Source organism: Anastrepha ludens, chromosome 4 (assembly GCF_028408465.1).
Source record: "Anastrepha ludens isolate Willacy chromosome 4, idAnaLude1.1, whole genome shotgun sequence".
NCBI classification, from domain to species: domain Eukaryota; kingdom Metazoa; phylum Arthropoda; class Insecta; order Diptera; family Tephritidae; genus Anastrepha; species Anastrepha ludens.
The window spans coordinates 11,297,250-11,311,869 of NC_071500.1; positions in this window are offsets into that span (position 1 = coordinate 11,297,250).

Sequence of the window (14,620 nt, forward strand, 5' to 3'; positions counted from 1 at the left end):
TGGAATGCATGAATCTGTGTTTCAAGCGGAGGTGTATGCAGTTCAAGAAGCGATGAACTTTGTTGTGGAAAAACGATGGAGAGGCAGATCTATATGTGTCTGCAGCGACAGCCAAGCAGCGCTTATGGCATTAGACAGCCCTCAAACTACATCAGGAGTAGTGAAGTCCTGTAAATCCAGGCTGAACTATGTCGGCAGACATAATAGCCTGATGCTAACATGGGTCCCGGGACACGTGGGTATCGCGGGTAACGAGACCTCTGACTCCTTAGCTAAGATGGGCTCTGAAGCCAACTTCTTTGGCCCAGAGCCCGCTTTGCCACTCCCCTCTGCGGCCATCACGGCCACGGTTAGCAAATGGGTAACTACTACCCACAAGCGAGCTTGGCAGGCTGAGAGAGGCTGCAGATGGACAAAACTGATGTTACCTGTCATGTCCGATCGACTGTCGCAAACCCTTCTGTCATTAAGCAGAGGGGAGTGCAGACGGCTGGTTGGACTGATGACGGGCCACTTTCTGTGGGCAAAGCACATGGAAAGGTTGGGCATCTCAGACAGTGTACTCTGCCCAGCTTGTGAAGAGGAGGATGAGACGGCGGACCACTTCCTGTGTGTCTGCCCCGCCTTCGCCCGAATCAGGTTTGAGGTCTTTGGGTCTGATGTGTTAAGAAGCGACCATCTTGGCTCCTTGGCACCACAAGATCTACTCAGATTTCTTCGGAGATCGGGTAGATTTAAAGAAAATTGAAAGGGAATCCAAGTGTAGTACAATGGACTCAATTAATGTCTGAGTGCTGCACTTGCTAGTTGTCCCGACAAAAAAAAAAAAAAAAAAAAAAAAAAGAGCGTAGCCGTTTAGGTATTATAAGCTTCCCGAAATACCATGTTTTGTAAATGTGAGACGGGACCTTGTTAATTTGTAATTTATGATTACTTACGAAAGGCATCAAAATCGACTAGAATAACTACAACCAAGAAAACATGTCGGCGGTATTTAAACATAGCACAGAAAACAACGAGGATACGACACAAATATATGATGATGTGCAGACAAAATAAGCCAACATCAGACAAACTTAAGAGGGGAGCCTGCTTTACAGGCTTCAAAAAATCGATTTCTTCGTGGATTCGATTGGTACGAAACTTTCAGGTTTTATAGTTATATATTTCAACAGTCTTCATAACAATATATATCATATTATGCCTCGTACAAGCATTTTGCCGAGGCGCCTCGAGTGTGCATGTGTCGTGCGGCGGGAAAGATGCAGGTCGCAATTTTCATCAGAAACCAAAAACCCAAAAAAAAAAATGTATTTTAGTATAGTATAGCTTCTAGTTAAACCAAGAAAATTAATTTTTTTTTAATTTCGATTGCTTGCTTCAATCTCATCAGTTGTTGACAGTAAAGTGTAGAATCAATCGTCCGAGCAGGCTGGAGCAGCTCATAGTGGATGATTCCTTTCCAATCCCTCCAAACACACTGCATAACCTTTCGAGGCGTCAATCCTGGCTTTGCGACCATTTGTTGAGCTTCACCACCCTTGCACCATGATCTTTTTCGCACATTATTGTCGTATTTGATCCACTTTTCGTCTCCTGTTACCATTCGCTTCAGAAATGGTTCGATTTCATTTCGTTTCAGCAAAGAATCGCAGATGTTAATTCGATTTTTCAACGATAGGTCGACCGGAGCGAGGTGCATCTTTCACATCGAAATTTCCAGAACGGAAACGAGCGAACCATTATTGTGCTACACGAACTGATACAGCATCGTCTCCGTAAAATTCACAAATTTCATTGGTGGCTTGCGTGGCATTCTTCCCTTTTTTATACAAAACTTTCAAAATACAGCGAATTTCTTCATTATTTTCACTCATTTTTGAACAGCTATAACTTTTTTCAACTTCTCCGAATTTAATTTTTTTTTTTGGTTAAATGAAGCTTAAAATGTCACCTTTCTAACACCATATGATATTACACAATGTGAATGGCAGCACTGAAGATAAATGACTCCAACGGCATCTATTGACAAAATACGAAAAGACTTTTTCGACTACCCAATATATAATTGGCGCGTCCACCCTTTTTGGGTGTTTGGTCGAGCTCCTTCTCCTATTTGTGGTGTGCGTCTTGATGTTGTTCCACAAATGAAGGGACATACAGTTTCAATCCGAATCCGAACGGCAGATATTTTTATGAGGAGCTTTTTCTTGGCAGAAATACATTCAGAGTTTTGCCATTGCCAGCCGAGGGGCGACCGCTATTAGAAAAATGTTTTTCTTAATTTTGGTGTTTCACCGAGATTCGAACCGACGTTCTCTCTGTGAATTCCGAATGGTAGTCACGCACCAAGCCATTCGGCTACGGCGGCCAGCCGGCCAAACTTTACTACACTTTAAAAAAAAAGTGTGACCCGGTAGACCAAAACCAAGTAGGAGTTTTCCCATTCTACATGAGTACTTTCATTCGCAATTGGTTTGGTTTGGGCCCGAGCCGATGACTTGAAAATTGTCGCACTGTGTTATTTATATATCGGTTATGGAAATACCCTCAATGACATTTGAATAGAGAAAGATTTCCCAATAGTTCTATTTCCGTGAGAAAAAATTTACCATTACACTCATAAAACATAACTTTTTATAGTATCAAATTTTTCTATCAAAGTCATATTTTCCTACAGGCCTCCCACACCTTCAAGCATATGTATGCATATACAATACATATGCCGATATGTATAGTTGAATTTATCAGCATCTGTTGTTGACTCACTCAGCATTTGGTGGATGAGTCTAGACTTGTGAGTAAATTATTGCAAAATATTTTCCGTGAGATTCAACATGCGATAGTTGTTTGTGTAAAATTTGAAGTTTCCGACCAACTCCATTCATCGCCTGAGAGCGCGAAGTGATGCTTCATAAACTGCTCTATTTATTTTGATTACTAAGTCTTTCTCACTTCTTTGCGCTTAAAAAAAAAAATTTACCTCCCCACAATGCCAAGTGCAGCATACGAACAACAATAGCGTCAACGTCACTTGCATGTGCACGTGTGAGAAGTGAGTAAGTTTCTGTTGTTAACATTACTCTTATTTTTCTGTGAACTATGTGCAGAAGTATGTACGTTATTAGATATGTATGTATGTATTGGTACAGAACTGCAGCTGCTAGGTGCTTTGTTTTGCTCTGTTGCCGGTCGTCAATGTTTGCCGTACCATCACCACCAATGCAAATACAGAGATGTATAGTATATAGTAGGTGTATTGGCGATATTTTGCTGCTACTGCGTTTTCGTAAGCTGATTCATTTGCAGTCACTGCAAAAACTGTTATGGACTTTATTGTTATACAAAGTTTACAATGTTAACATTTGCCTTTGTGAAACGGCTTTTGGCGCTGGATTGAAGTGCTTTTTGTTGTCTGTCAGTTGCAACAGGTTTTATTCGCAAGTGAAAAATTCTGTGAAACTGAATACAGTAAGAGTTTATAGATCATTCCAGAGCACTCCAAAGCAATGGTAAAACCAAAGAATGGAATATTTTTAAGTAAAGTAGAAAACTCATCTACATCCATTTTTAAAGACGGTTTAGGCTCGGCAATCCCATATGAGACATAATCGTAAAGCAAAGTCAGAGAGCCAAAATTGATAGGGCAGATTATTGAAGAATCGAATATACATTGAACACTGTTAGTAGAAAATTTAAAAATTCGACAAAAAGTTTTGCAACTGAAAAAATGTTACTAGCAAACTTTTCCTCGAGAAAGACTGCTATAACGTCAGCAAAGCTAGATTTTTTTAGATTTCACAAAACTCCAAAACGCCTTTGGATAAGCTTTAGTATACGGCTCCACTCCAAATATGTAGTTCCTGTAAAAATATTTATTCATGCGGTTAAACTCGTTGAAATATTTCTGATATTCTGCAAGACAAAAAAAAAAAAAATTTTGGCTTCCAGATTTTTAAAATTTTTTAAAATATTTATTCTTTAAGTTCTTTAAGCTTTTTAGTTTGTAATTGTACCATGGCCTATAAGGCGTGTTATTCAAAATTGGAACGTTATTCTTACAGAATTCAAAGAGGGTTGTTTTAAAGCTACGACAACACCGCGAAACATATGAGGAGGAGAGTAACTGAAACTTAAGAAGTAGGCTATTTAAGAATAATAAATTACAAACTTTGTAATTAAATGAAATTTCGTTATGGATTTCGAAATTAAGCGTTCAGCAGGCGAAGATATGGGTAAAAAAACTTTCTTCAATGCTATTCCAGCACTCAAATCCATTTTTTTTTTGTTTTTAGAAAAAATTTCTTGTAAACCAAAATTGGATAATTAATTTTGCGGCATCTTGTACTTACGTAACTTTGGGTCAAGAATGGCTTGGGACCCCAATCTCTCCGAGATATCTCGATTTTAGCTTCATTGTTGATTTAGAGCATTTCAGTACCTAAGTACATACAGTAAGTTTTTTGATTCCGCCATGCGTCACAAACCATCGTCATGTGGATAACTCTATGAAAGCCTAGTGCGTGCGGGAAATAGTAAGATATACATGTGGCAACCCTGCCACTAGCTTCTAGCGTAAAAAGTCAAAGCCTCTCTCTCTCGCTCAGTATTTTCGGTGCCTACATTGCTTGTATGCATGATGGAAAGAATAATGAGGTGGCGCCTATCGTGGTCCCGTTACTTTGCGCTCAGGGAATTTGACAACTAGTTACGTGATTTTAGCTCCAGTATGGCCAGATTACCATTTTCGTAACTTGATTTACCATTTTTTTTTTTTGTTATTTTTATTATTTTTTGTCTCGGAGTTTTAGTTCTTTCTTCATGACATTTTTCTAGCTGTTCTAATTAAAATGTCATGTTTATAATTTTGTAAAATATACATTTTTTAATAATTATTTAAATAATTCACTCAGTTTTATTTAGCTTTACTTTTTTTAACATCTGGTGGCATTGCCCGCGAGTGCAGGTGTTGTTGGTGTTCTTCTGCTTTCGGCAGTCAAATCTCTCTCTCGCTACTGCAGTGTTGCCTAGCTTTGGATATTATTATTATTATTATTATTTATTATTATTAATTGTTCGACTTTTACATTTCATTACATTTCATTTTTAATCATTAACATTAGAACGTACGACAGTGACTCTAGGTCGTTTGTCGGAAGAAAAAAGAAAAAAAAAAAAAAATCTTACATTTTACATATGTTACTATGGTACTATATATTGAATTCGCTTAAAATTAATTTTCTATATTCTATAGCACCAGTGATGAACTTAAATAAATTATTATATCCAGAAGGGCCAACACCATTTAAAATGTCTATGATTTCATCTCGGTTTAAACTAAATTTTCCAAAAAATCTTTGACGAATTCTTTTAAGTATCGGGCATTTTCCTAAAAAATGTGTGATGTCTTCTAATTCATTTAAGTTACATAAAGTGCAATTTAAATCCCTTTGGCTTCCCAAGTATATTAAATCACATCTGGCTTTCATAATCCACATAATTTTATAGATTCTAGTATTATCGTTTAAATAGCTTCTGGCGTTGTTATGGTCTAATTCCTTATATAATCGGGTGCTTTGGTGTGCCCTTTCCCATAAAGTTCGAATATTCGAATCATGAAGATTTTCTATTATTGAAATTATATTTCTATTCCACTCTCTTTTATTTGAAGTGCCCCAGTTACATATTATATTTAACTTTTGTGCTAGATTACTAATTTCTTCAACCCAAAATATCTGTTTTTCTAAAATCTTTTTTGATAGTATATGAGGCAATCTATTATCATCATATTCAAATAACGTTTTGAATATATATTTTAAGTGAAGCTGCAGTGTATACAAATGAAAACTTGGAACATTTGTCTCCAAGAGAATGCAATAAGATGGCGTATTACTCGGGAGATGAAGTACCCTTTTTAAAAAATAAAGTTGAATTTTGTCTACTTCTTCAAACAACGAGTTTCCCCATACCTGAGCAGCATAACTCTGGATTAGCTGGACTAGCTTTGGATATAAAAACGCATTAAAATGCCCATTCAAAGAAAATAACCCAACAAATTTTTATTGAATCACTTAAAGAACTTTGTATGCGTGACAAATTGTCTTTAAAATGTGCGTTTTTTAAATAAATGTGTCATGCTTATGTACAATTTAATTTATGAGGTTTTTTTGTTAAGCGAGACTCTTTTGTTAAGGGAACGACTTTTTTGCTATATTTGAAGTTATGTAACTAGATAAGGTACTCTTTTTGTAAAAATGTCAGTATGGTTTCTTTAGTATTTTCTGGTATTCTCTTGTTTATTTTTACAATGAATATAACTCTTAATGTCCTATGTTTCACTAAGGATTGATGACCGGAAGAAACGATTACACCTCTATGCTTTTAATTCGCATTCAATAAATTCAAAGGCTTTTTAAAATGTGTAAAAAGGTTTTCAATCTTAAGAAGAGTTGGGAGTGGGGCATTTAATATTTTTGCATAACCTTAAATAGAGCCAAAAATTAAATTTGCACTTTCAAATTATCAAATTTTATAAGAGTAAACAAATTTTCATTAGCACTAAAATCTTCTCAGAGTGGCCTTTTTTAAACTTCTTTTGTAAAATAATACCGTTTTTTTTCAACCTAAAGTCTCGGTAGCCTTAAATTAAAAACAAAAAGACACAAACACCAAACTTAAAAATTGTCGCATTTTCGGTATAAAAAAGCACTAAATTTATTGCGAAGAGCAAATGGTTGGCAATACTGCACAACTCTGCAAACGTGACGTCACGTACGCTCTGATGGGCGCAATCTTCTTTCTATCATTCTTGTAGATCCACCACTAGTAGGAGAGAGATCTACCGCTAGTGGGAGAGAGATCAACCGCTACCTATTGTTAGGCCAAGCAATGCTATAGCAAAGTTATGAGCTTTCTTCTCAGATGACACGTCAAAGGACTCACACGCGTTCGCGATAATAATTATTAGATATTGGTATTGTATTACAACATTAATTGAATGAAGTAAATTTGTTCTTTAACGTAAGTGGTTCCTTAATGCTTTATAATTACGAGCAGTATCGCTACATACATCCACAGTTGGACTTACAGTTTGGTTTACATGGAATCGATTTACCCATATTACTTCTTCGATATATCCGGGAGTGCAGTAATTTATTACGCCAATTAACTTACCTAAAAGGAGAAGAAAACAAAATTTGAGTTTATTTATTTATTTAACAGTGTTGCGTTTTTATGTTCAGTTTTAAAACTAATAGCGCTTGTCTCTCGGCAAGCACTGCAAACCTCCGAGTGTATTTCTGCCATGAGAAAGCTACTCATAAAAAAACATTTGCCGTTCGGAGTCAGCTTACAACTAAAAGGCCTCTTCATTTGTGGAATAAAATCAAAACGCACACCACAAATAGGAGGAGAAGCTCGGCCGAACACCTAACGGAAATATACGCGCCAATTATTTATTTATTTGTTATTATCTACCAGATAAAATTCATTCTGAAAATATTTGTGTATTTTCAAGCTCTTACAAAAATACCCAAAAATACCCGGGGTGAATAAAAATGAGCTTTGTACTTTGCCCTCGCGGCTTTTTGTGCCGTTCTCTTGGAGGATAAGATTAAATTTTGTTAACCTCTCAATAAATACCATATATAAAAATTTTAACAAAAAAAAAAGGAAACCAATTTTTGACACATTTTGTTCCAAAATGGCTACAGGATCCAATTTTATCAAGAGACACCCTTGAATAGGGGAATCTTTGTGAAAAATTCAGAAAACTTTAAAAAATAAAAAATTGTATGTATTCAAATTCGGTTTGGAATTTTTTTATTGTAGTTCTAATCAACGGTACGCAGATTTCCAGCACCTCTTAAAAGGTGAAATCATCCCCTAACTACCTAAAAACTTAAAAACTAATTTTTTTCAAGGAAAAACTTCTCACCGGAAAAATTTCTAAAATAGTAAATATACGTTTTTGGAGTTGCTGAGTCCGAATTTGTTGTCAGTTTCTCTTTGCGGGTTCAAATTGAAGGTCAGTTCAAGGTCAAACGCAGAATATTCACCGGAAAAATTTCAAAAGCTTTACATATACGTTTTTAGGGTTACTGAGTCCAAATTCGTTGTCGGTTTGCCGTTTCGGGGTCAAATTGAAGGTCAGTTCAAGGTCAAACGCAGAATATTTAACGGAAAATTAAAAAAAAAAATGATAAAAATATTTTTGGAGTTACTGAGTCCGAATTCGCTGTCTATTTGTCCTTTCGGGGTCAAATTGAAGGCCAGTTCAAGGTCAATCATAGAATATTCACCGGAAAATTTTCAAAAAATAATTATATAGGTTTTTGGAGTTACTGAGTCCGAATTTGTTGTCATTTTGTCCTTGCGGGGTCAAATTGAAGGTCAGCTGAAGGTCAAACATAGAACATTCACCGGAAAAATTTCGCAAAATTGACATTTACGTTTTTGGGGCTGCTGAGTCCGAATTCGTTGTCAGTTTTCGTCCTTTCAGGGTCAGCTAAAGGTTTAGTTATGTTTGCCGTGGCGATGGGTTGTACTAATATCGAACAAAAGATACGCTACTAAATACTAATTATTATTATGATTATTTAAGTATCATATTATTTTTCCTTTAAACCTGATGAAAAGAAAGATTTATTTTATATGTTCCTTCGTTCAAGAAAATTATACTACCATTTTTTTGACAGCCCATATGCAAAAGTTCGTATGAAATTCAGTTTTCATAACATTATAATGAATTATTTTTCCCAATTTACTTTCCTAATTTTATTGTTAGCAGTCAAAATTTCTTAAATAAAAACAACAAAAATATTTCACATCAAAAAAAAAAAATTAACATCTTCATTTTTTTCGCACTGTGTGGGCACCACTTTTATCTCGATCGTAACTGTATGCACAAATACAAGGTGGCACAAAATTAATCACCGTATTTTGTTTATGAAAAATTTTTGTACTAAATCAAACGAAACAATTTTGAGTGATGGAAATCTTTATTTTGGCCTTTATGCTCCCCACTGCTTGTTTGTTTGCATACAGCGGCTGTTTAGTTCAAAAGTGTCAAATATGATTGACGTATGACGCCATTTGCATGCGCAGTTCAATATGCTACTTTTTTAAGCGTCTGGAGGGGTTACTTTATACAGTAGAGAAAATTTCATGCTCTCCAAATGAATTCAACTGTTGCTTTCTTCAAATATTTTCTTGTTGGTAAATCTGCTATTATGGCATGTATGTATACATACTTACACACTTATATGCAATACAAGAGAGATGTAGATATCAGTACAAGGAATTATTTCCAGGAAATAACACAAACTCAAATATTTGAAAAGAAAAGCAGAAATGAAGTAGAAAAAATTATTTTCAGTTCATTTAATTCGCACATTTTGGCTTTAGAGCGCAAAGTTTTATTCGTTGGACGTAAAGTGCACAAACACACATACTTGCGTGACTTGTATATAGACATTTAGTCTTTGAAAGCAAAGAGTTGAATATGTTTTTAAATAATTATTTTTTATTGGGGAAAAACCAACACAAAAAATAAAAAACTTATTTACTTCCACTTTCAAACAAAAAAATGGTTAAAAAGAATTTCAATTCTGATTTAATTTACGAGAACGTTGATAACTGACGAAACCTCCTGGACACATAAATAGCACATCCTAAAAAATTCAAAATAAAAGCAAAAATAGTAAACAAGCCAGATAGTTAAGTAATAATATTGTTTCACCAGGTTAGTATTCTGTACTATATCCACCGTTTTTGATTACTTCTTCAAGCCGTGGCTCCATGCTTTCTACAAGCTTGTGGCATCTTTCCTTTGGAATCGAGTACCAAGCCTCCTCAACTGCGACCCACAAATCATCAAAAATTTTCACATTTTTGTTAGCGATTTTGACTTTAACGTCATAACACAAATTTTCTATTGGATTGCGATCAGGGCTCTGCGCGGGCAAACCAGTACATTAATTTTTGATGTGAAACATCGATAGGCTCACTTGTAAACCGAATCGTGGGTGACGTTTGCCGTGGCGACGGATCGCCACGCTATACTAGGGTATTCAGAGTAAACAATAGTAAAAGAGATCGTCAAAAACAATACAGGGAGCGGAACAGAGACAAATTGAAACATCGTGAAGCGGAAAGAAGAAAGCGTATACAATCTTCACAAAGCATTATCGGACCGTCTACCTCTTCAAACTCAAATATAATGGAAGTAAATAATGATAAATAAATAACCATTTTCTGTAAGAAATTTGTAATACTTGATTTTTTCATTAGGCTATATTTAATTCCTGTAATAATATTACCTTTTATGCGTATTACTTGTACACAGACGATGTTTCACATCTGTCAGGCGTCCCATGACCGGTAACATTTTTTTCTCTTCTGAGCCATTGCTTCACTGTCTTTGCAGTATGCTTTGGATCATTGTCCTGCATAAATGCCCAATTTAATGGCATAAACTCAAACACAAATGGCGCCACTTTATTCTGGAGTATATTCAGATACTGAAATCTATCCATTTTACCAGCCACGCGGACAAAAGAGCCAGCGCCATGCCAGGAAAAAGCTCCCCAAACCATGATACTTCCGCCGCCGTGTTTAATCGTCTTTTTTATGAGCCTAGGATTAGGCGCTTGATTTTTTGGGCGACGTACAATAGTTTTCCCATCTGTTCCCATTCTATTTATTTTGGTTTCGTCGGTTCAAAGTACCTACGTTTTTCCAAAACTGAATAGATTTGTCTTTGTGGGCTTTTGCAAAGGCAAGTCGGTGTTTGATATGTCTTTTTGAGAGGAGTGGTTTTTTCTGCTTATTCAGCCAAACAGCTGGGCTTCGTTAAGTCGCTTTCCTACAAGCTTTCTGGACATCTGTAGACCAGATTCTTGGTTTATTTCAAAAGGATCTGCTTTGCTCTTGCGTATTATGGCTCTATCCACATCTTTGCGTTTTTTTACTTAGATAGAATGAATCTTTCTTAACTAAATTAAGAGCATTATAAACCATTTTCCGAGAGCACATCCTCATTTCAGCTATTTCTGCATAGCTTTTTCCGTTTTAACTCATACGGCATATAAGAGCTCTTTTCTCCGGCCAAATTATTTTTTAAACATCAAGCGAAATTCTATGTACAGTGTGCTCTTTCTTAAGCAGACACCTAAGGTACTAAAAATTGTGTGCGCTTATATATAAAGTGTAAAAAAGTTAACAAAAAGTTTCGGGAGGGTTAAGGTATCCAAATTCTTAAAGATTTGTGGTATGTACTGACGCAAGTGTCCGCTCAGGAGAGAATACACTGTAGACACATAGGTATGTATGTCGCAATAAACTATTTATATGTCTCAAAAGTTTTCCCATTTAATTATTTTGAAGAAATCAACAAATCAATTTCTAGGAAACATTCAAAGCCGCTTTTATTTCTATGTTTATACGAAGGTAATTATATTCATGCCTACAATAAACTGTGCTGGGTACACCTACATACACATATTTGTATATTTATTTATGCACATTTGGGAAACAGATAATTAAATAAACAGATTTGAAGGTACTCGAAATAGTAACTAAGACTGCAGATGGCGCACCGTGGATATGGTCTGGCTAAAATATTAAAATTTCTCATTAAATTTCATTTCACTTAAATATTTGAAAGCAACGAAATCACTTTCATCAAACAATTTAAAAATTATGTATTTCGAAACTAAAATTGTGAAACAAGCTAGAAGAGTGAGTAAAGAATGGACACGAAAAAACATTAGTCGGGCGAAAATCGTTAAATTCCGTTTGGGGAATACCAGGTATATACCTATGAAATGAGAATATGGGCATGATTTTTTTAAAGGTCGAAAGATAGGTGCCACATGAACTGACTGAAAGGCTGCAAGAGAACCGAAAAACCACTTGTGAAATGCTGCTCTCCTGGTTCAAAAGGAAGTCTTTTTTGCATCGAATCGTTACGGGTGATGAAAAATGGGTGTATTTCTCCAATCCCAAGCGTAAACGATCGTATGGTCCGCCCGGCCACATGCCAAAAGCAACGGCCGAACCAAATCGCTTCGGCCGCCAGGCAATACTGTGTGTTTTCTGGGATCAGCGTGGCATGATTTGGTACGAGCTATTAAAACTAGGTGAAACAGTTGACGGTGCACGCTAGCAACGACAATTGGCCGATTTGAACAGCGCTATACATCGAAAACGCCCAGAATATGCCGATCGGCGTCACAAAGTAATTTTTCTTGATGACAATGCACCGTCACCAGACTTGGCGCCTTTAAATTATCATTTATTTGCATCGATGGGCCACGCACTTTCCGAGCAGTGCTTCAATTCTCACGAAGAAGCCAAAAAATGGCTCGATGATTGGTTTGCAGCCAAAGACGGCCAATTTTTTTGACGGACTTTACGGATCCTTATACTTTGCGGCCACTATTTACTTCACTCGTGCGCTCCAAGTTGGAGTATGCTGTCTTTATTTGGAGGCCTTATCATTAGTGCCACATCAATAGACTTGAAGGTATTCAAAGGAAATTTTTTTGTTTTGCACTCAGATCTTTGAACTTAACTGATCCGATTCCTTCTTAGGTGTGCTTTACTAAACTTCAAATAGTTACAAAGTAGAGGAAGTGTACTGTCACTCTGCTTTGTTCTCGATATTATAAATGGGACAGTTGACTCGCCTTTACTTTTAGAGCGCATTCATATTACATACCTCCAAAAAATCTTCGGAGTAATGATTTATTCTTCCTAGAGCGGGTTACAACTGTTTATGACTCGAAAGCACCTATGATTAGAACATTGAATGTGTTCAACCCCAAAGAACTCTTTGGCTTTTGATTTATAGTTATATAAATTTAAGTTTAAATTATCACTTAATAATTTCTTTAAATAGTTTCGAAACATGTATGTAAAGGGTGGTTAAGTTTCAAGGGCCGGTGTTGATTTTGAATAAAATACAATTTTTTTTAAAAATTATTAAGATTTCTCTTTATTATGATAATATTGGTACGGCGCAATTATGTATGGAACAAAATATCGGTCAAATGGCCGCCGCGACCTCGGCGGCACACCTCCATCCGATGGTCGAAATTTTCGATGACGCTGAGGCATAATTGAGGTTCTATGCCGTTAATGTGCCGAATTATCTCATCCTTTAGCTCTTGAATTGTTGCTGGCTTATCGAGGTACACCTTTTCATTCAAATACCGCCAAAGAAAGAAGTCCAATGGTGTCGTTGACGTTTAGGTGTGGTTCACATTCAACATCGGCCCTTGAAATTGAAACTGTTAGTTCTATGTAATCTGTAAGAAACTTTGTATTCCTTACCTTACTAAATGAATAAGTGAATAATTCGTAATTGTATTTTTTAATTATACTATAACAAAGAGGTCCTTAAAAACTGGCTCAATAACTTCTTTGACACCAGACCAGACGATTTTTGGAGGAACGGCATCAACGAATTGGTCGAGAGGTGGGAAGAGGTTGTAAACAGCAACGGCGAATATATAATTGACCAAATTATTGACATAATTATTGTTTTTTGTTAAAATAAAAGTCTTCGGCAAAAACGCTATGAACTTATTCCCTAACCTAATATAAACTAGATGGCTGTAGTACACAAACAAACAAGCAATGGAGCGCGTAAAAGGCAAAATGCAGATTTGGTTACTCAAAATAATGTTTTTTTTATTTAGTAAAAAAGTTATGCGAAAACGAAATTATTTATTTATTATTTTTCCCCCAATTTATAATTACTTTCACCCACTGTTACAACAACAATTTCGTAGCAGTTTAATGTATTTTTAAAATTAACTTGCGTTCATCTATTTGGCAACATTATTTATTGTCTAGTTTCGTTTACTTACGAATTTTACATGAAAATAAATGTAACCAGCAAGGAAGGAAAAAGCCGGGCCACACTCTATGAACCCATGCAAATTTTAGTAAAACTTATTTTGGGCTGGCTGTTGATTTTTATAAGCAAACAAACTCATAGACAATAAGAGTTACTGCAAGTAACATCAGAGGGACGGAGAGGGAGGGAAATTTAGTTTTGGCACACAAACATAAAGCAAACTTGGTTTTTGCCCGATCCCAATAATTAGGTCGGTCCAAATGAGGTGCTGCTCAATACGTATATCAAGTTCACATAAAACGTAAAATTAATTGAATAGTCTATTGGCCAGTAAACTTAGAAGTGGTACAGCTAATGAAGTCAAGCACAGCGTAAGACTTGCTGGAACGCCCGTGTTTGATGTCAGGGGGCCTTTCTGAGGAAAGTTGGTGTTAGCATCGTGCGCTGCCATCTATCAAACGACGACTAAACAAATTTCGGATTGATTGATAGGTTAGTTTGGATTTGGCAGCTATTCGAGTACGACGTGTTTCCTAATTTTTGCTAATTAAATAAAAAATAAAAAATTGTGTCCTCATTTCTACCCCCTCGTATGTCAACTAAAATGAAATTACGAAAATACTCGTATAAAATTAGAAACGCGTAATTTCGCGAATTCAATTTTTGTTTGTTTGTTTAATTTCCGCCATGTTTAATATTTAATCGTAGCAAAGTCATAAAATTTCATAAGCATTCGCTTTTTATGGCATCGGCGTC